This window comes from Herpailurus yagouaroundi, unplaced genomic scaffold (assembly GCF_014898765.1).
Source record: "Herpailurus yagouaroundi ecotype Mexico unplaced genomic scaffold, PumYag 67623, whole genome shotgun sequence".
Classification (NCBI taxonomy): domain Eukaryota; kingdom Metazoa; phylum Chordata; class Mammalia; order Carnivora; family Felidae; genus Herpailurus; species Herpailurus yagouaroundi.
Genome location: NW_024420424.1, coordinates 410,321 through 416,836, shown reverse-complemented (window position 1 = coordinate 416,836; position 6,516 = coordinate 410,321).

Here is a 6,516-nt window from a genome sequence, read left to right as displayed (position 1 = left end):
GAGAACTGAGGGTTGATGGAGGGAGATGGGTGGGGGAATGTACTAAATGGGTGATGGGCATTAAGGAGGGAATTTGTTATGATGAGCGCTGGGTGTTAGATGTAAGTGATAATTCACTTAATTCTACTCCTGAAACCAGTGTTACACTTTATGTTTATTAACTGGAATGTAAAAAAATTTTGAAAAAAAAAAAGAAAAAACTGTATAATTCCGTTGAATTCAATTCTACTTATTCATATGTCCTTCCTCCTGTTGCATCAGTCCACCTCTCTGGTATCTCATCTATTGTATATTTGACACTCTCATTTTCTTTACTTTATTGAGAGAGCGTGAGTGGGGAGGTTGGAAAGAGGGAGAAATAGAGAGGGAGAATCTTAAGCAGGCTCAGTGAGGAGCTTGACACGGGTCTCAATCCCACCACCCTGGGATCACGACTTGAGCTGAAATCAAGACTTGAGCTGAAATCAAGAGTGGGATGCTCAACTGACTGAACCACCTAGATACCCCAACAGTCATTTTCTCATGAATAAACACTTCCATATCTATGTGCAAGGGATTTGGAACCAGATAGTTTGGGTTCAAATTCTGAATCCACCCACCACTTATTAGCTTTTTTTTTTTTAATGTGAACTTAACCTGGATACTTAACCTCAGTTTCTTGGTCTGTAAAATGAGGAGACCATTAGTTCCTATATTACACGTTGTTTATTGGATTAGATGAGTCAAAATATGTAAATCACCTAGAAGAATTCCTGTAATATTTTAATTGTTCACTAAATGTTGGCTGATTATTATATATCTTCCATTTTACTTTAATTAAAACATGAGTTTTACCTGAAATGATACTTAAAATTATACCTTACCGCTGTTCTTCTTATTCTCAATACAGATGGACTCATGTACCTCTACGATCTTCACTGGACCTCAGGATTTCCCCATATGTTCATACTTCTTTCCTTCTGTTGTAAAATAACATGTTCATGGTTTTCTTGGTTATCCCTTTCTCTCCCATTTCTTTAGCAATATAACTTCTCTCTTTCCTGTATCTCTGATTGTTTCCTCTCCATTAACTCCTTACCTGTAGTCTGCAACTACCTCCTTCTTTCAAATATTCCCTCAGCTCTATTGGTTACTCAAATTTTAGTTCCATATCTATTCTTTATATCACTGTTAAACTTTTAAAAGACATGTGCAACATGAGCTTTGCAGGTAGAGGGAAATATCCCAACCCCCTCTCTATTACTTACAAATTGGATAATCTTAAACATGTTAACATCTCGGAGCCAGTTTCCTCATATAAAAAATTGGTATGAGAATAACTGTCTCATTGACTTGTTGTAAGAATGAAATACTGTATTTAAAAAAGTTCTTAGTGTGAGTAACATGCTGCTTCTTTATCTTGGTGCAGTTATATAGGCATGTTCATTTCTGGAAAGTTCATTAACATGTACACAAATGACATTTGCCCTTTTTGGTATATATGTTATAACATATGTTATACTTTTATGTTTAAAATTAAATAAATGATAGTGTAGTTCCTGGCATGGAGTAAGTGCTCAAAAATTGTGGCTATTATAATTTTTATTGCTAGTGATTGCAGTTTGAATTCCACTTCTATGACTAGTTCACTAATGTATACAATGTCTTTTCCTATTTAAAGAGTGAATAGGGGGATGAGGGGAAGATAGCAGCATAGGAGGACGCTGGGCTCACCATGTCCTGCTGATCACTTAGATTCCATCCATATCTGCCTAATTTACACAGAAAATCACCAGAAGTCTAGCAGAACGGACTCTCCAGAGCCAAGCATAAATGAGAGGCCCACGGAAGAGGGTAGGAAGGGTGGAGAGGTGGTGCGCACTACACGGACTGGTGGGAGGGAGCCAGGGAAGTTGAGGGGCAGCCAGCCCACCCGGCAAGGCAGAGCCCCTGAGTCTGGCTTGCAAAAGCAGAAGGGCCAGACAGAGTGTTTTCTGACAGACAGTGGGACTTAACATCTGGAATGTTATAAGTCAACAGCTCTGCTTGGAGAGTGGGAGAGTTGTTGAGCCCTGGAGGACAGATCTCAGCTTGGTGTGGAACAAAGGTGCTGGGAAACGCCATCTCCCTCGCCCATCCCCCAGCCAAAATCCCAAAGGTAACCAGTTCCCATCACTGTACTTGAATGCACAGCACAAACACACAACGCTGTGCTTCTGCAGATCCATCCCTCCTATGGGTCTGCCTCCTTCCCGGTGCTACAGGGCCCCTTCTGAAGCAGACCACCGAAGCCAAAGTGAGCTGAGTCTGCCCCTCCTGCCCCTCTGCGCCTTGGGGATCCACCCTGGCTAATACACCAAATACCATCAAAGCAGTACCACAAGACTGGAAGTATGCCACTAGCCCGGACAGGGGCCAAACCACTCCAAAGTAAGTCCTGCCCCAGGAGAAGGGGAAGATAAGGTAAACACCAGTCTGACTGTGGCCCCAGCTATGGGCTTGGGGCAGACATCAAGTCTGACTGCGGCCCCACCCATCAACACAAGTTACTCCAGACAGCACAGGGGAAGAGCCCTGCAGTTCCGCGCCACTCCAGGGACTATCCAAAATGATGAAACGGAAGAATTCTCCTCAAAAGAAACTCCAGGAAGTAGCGACAGCTAACGAATTGATCAAAAACGATTGAAGCAATATAGCAGAAAATGAATTTAAAATAATGGTCATAAATTAATCGCTGGGCTTGAAAAAAGTACAGAGGACAGCAGAGAATCTATTACTATAGAGATCAAAGGACTAAGAAACAGTCAGGAGGAGCTAAAAAATTCTATACATGAGCTGCAAAATAAAATGGAGGCAACCACAGCTCAGATTGAAGAAGCAGAGGAGAGAACAGGTGAATTAGAAGATAAAATTATGGAAAAAGAAGAAGCTGAGAAAAAGAGAGATAAAAAAATCCAGGAGTATGAGGGGAGACTTAGAGAACTAAATGACATAATTAAAAGAAATAATATATGCATAATTGGGATTCCAAAGGAGGAAGAGAGAGGGAAAGGTGCTGAAGGTGTACTTGAAGAAATCAGAGCTGAGAACTTCACTGATCTGGGGAAGGAAAAAGGCATTGAAATCCAAGAGGCACAGAGAACTCCCTTCAGACGGAACTTGAATCGATCTGCGCAACATATTAGTGAAACGGGCAAAATACAAGGATGTAGAGAAAATTCTGAAAGCAACTAGGGATAAACATGCTCAAACATATAAAGGGAGACCAATAAGACTCGTGACGGATCTGTCTACTGAAACTTGGCAGGCCAGAAAGGAATGGCAGGAAATCCTCAATGTGATGAACAGGAAAAAATGCAGTTGAGAATCCTTTATCCAGCAAGTCTGTCATTTAGAATAGAAGGAGAGATAAAGGTCTTCCCAAACAAAGACAAACTGAAGGAATTCATCACCACTAAATCAGCCCTACAAGAGATCCTAAGGGGGATCCTGTGAGACAAAGTACCAGAGACATCACTGCAAGCATGAAACCTACAGACATCACAATGACTCTAAACCCATATCTTTCTATCATAACAATGAATGTAAATGGACTAAATTCTCCAACCAAAATACATAGGGTATCAGAATGGATAAAAAAACAAGATCTATCTATTTGTGGTCTACAAGAAACTCATTTTAGAACTGAGGACACCTTCAGATTGAAAGTGAGGGGATAGAGAACTATCTATCATGCTACTGGAAGTCAAAGAAAGCTGGAGAAGCCATACTTATATCAGACAAACTAGACTCTGAAGTAAAGGCTATAACAAAAGATGAAGAAGGGCATTATATAATAATTACAGGGTCTATCCATCAGGAAGAGCTAAGAATTATAAATGTCTATGTGCCAAATATGGGAGCCCCCAAATATATAAAACAATTAATCACAAACATAAGCAACCTTATTGATAAGAATGTGATAATTGAAGGGGACTTTAATACTCCATGTACAACATTTGACACATTATCTAGACACAGGATCAATAAAGAAACAAGGGCCCTGAATGATACACTGGATCAGATGGACTTGACAGATCTATTTAGAACTCTGCATCCCAAGGCAACAGAATATACTTTCTTCTCAAGTGCACATGGAACATTCTCCAAGATAGATCATATACTGGGTCACAAAACAGCCCTTCATAAGTTCACAAGAATTGAAATTATATCATGCATACTTTCAGACCACAATGCTATGAAGCTTGAAATCAACCACAAGAAAAAGTCTGGAAAACCTCCAGAAGCATGGAGGTTAAAGAACACCCTACTAAAGAATGAATGGGTCAACCAGGCATTTAGAGAAGAAATTAAAACATGCATGGAAACAAATGAAAATGAAAATACAACAATCCAAACGCTTTGGGATGCATCGAAGGCAGTCCTGAGAAGAAAATACATTGCAATCCAGGCCTATCTCAAGAAACAAGAAAAATCCCAAATACAAAATCTAACAGCACACTTAAAGGAACTAGAAGCGGAACAGCAAAGACACCCCAAACCCATCAGAAGAAGAGAAATAATACAGGGGCGCCTGGGTGGCGCAGTCGGTTAAGCGTCCGACTTCAGCCAGGTCACGATCTTGCGGTCCGTGAGTTCAAGCCCCGCGTCGGGCTCTGGACTGATGGCTCAGAGCCTGGAGCCTGTTTCCGATTCTGTGTCTCCCTCTCTCTCTGCCCCTCCCCCGTTCATGCTCTGTCTCTCTCTGTCCCCAAAATAAATAAACGTTGAAAAAAAAATTAAAAAAAAAAAGAAGAGAAATAATACAGATCAGAGCAGAAATAAACAGTATAGAATCTAAATAATCTGCAGAGAAGATCAATGAAACCAACAGTTAGTTTTTTGAAAAAATAAACAAAATTGATAAACCTCTAGACAGGCTTCTCAAGAAGAAAAGGGAGATGACCCAAATACATAAAATTATGAATGAAAATAGAATTATTACAACTAATCCCTCAGAAATGCAAGCAATTAACAGGGAATACTATGAAAAATTATATGCCAACAAACTAGACAACCTGGAAGAAATGGACCAATTCCTAAGCACCCACACACTTCCAAAACTCAAACAGGAAGATATAGAAATCATGAACAGACCCATAACCAGTGAGGAAATTGAATGAGTCATCAAAAATCTCCCAACAAATAAGAGTCTCGGACCAGAGGCTTCCCAGGGGAATACTACCAGACATTTAAAGCAGAGGTAATACCTATCCTTTTCAAGCTATTCCAAAAAATAGAAAGGGAAGGAAAACTTCCAGACTCATTCTATGAAGCCAGCATTACTTTGATTCCTAAACCAGAGTCCCAGTAAAAAAAAGAGAACTACAGGCCAATATCCCTGATGAATATGGATGCAAAAATTCCCAATAAGATACTAGCAAATTGAATTCAACAGCATATAAAAAGAATTATTCCCCATGATCAAGTGGGATTCATCCCTGGGCTGCAGGGCTGGTTAAACATTCACAAATCAATCGATGTGATACATCACATTAATAAAAGAAAAGATAAGAACCATATGATCCTGTCAATCGATGCAGAAGAACCATTTGTCAAAATTCAGCATCCTTTCTTAATAAAAACCCTTGAGAAAGTCGGGATAGAAGGAACATACTGAAAGATCATAAAAGCCATTTATGAAAAGCCCACAGCTAATATCATCCTCAATGGTGAAAATCTGAGAGCTTTCTCCCTGAGATCAGGAACATGACAGGGATGTCCACTCTCACCGCTGTTGTTTAAGATAGTGTTGGAAGTGCTAGCATCAGCAATCACACAACAAAAGGAAATTAAAGGCATTAAAATTGGCAAAGATAAAGTTAAGCTTTCACTTTTCGCAGATGACATGATATTATACATGGAAAACCCAATAGACTCCACCAAAAGTCTGCTAAAACTGATACATGAATTCAGCAAAGTCGCAGGATACAAAATCAATGTACAGAAATCAGTTGCATTCTTATACACTAATAATGAAGCAACAGAAAGACAAAGAAAGAAACTGATCCAATTCACAATTGCACCAAGAAGCATAAAATACCTAGGAATAAAGCTGACCAAATATGTAAAAGATCTGTATTGTGAAAACTATAGAAAGCTTATGAAGGAAATTGAAGAAGATATAAAGAAATGGAAAAACATTCCGTGCTCATGGATTGGAATAATAAATATTGTTAAAATGTCAATACTACCCAAAGCTATCTATACATTCAATGCAATCCCAATCAAAATTGCACCAGCATTCTTCTCGAAACTAGAACAAGCAATCCTAAAATTTGTACGGAACCACAAAAGGCCCCAAATAGGAAAGTAATTTTGAAGAAAAAGACTAAAGCCGGAGGCATCACAATCCCAGACTTTAGCCTCTACTTCAAAACTGTAATCATCAAGACAGCATGGTAGTGGCACAGAAGCAGACACATAGACCAATGGAATAGAATAGAAACCCCAGTACTAGACCCACAAAAGTATGGCCAACTAATCTTTGACAAAGCA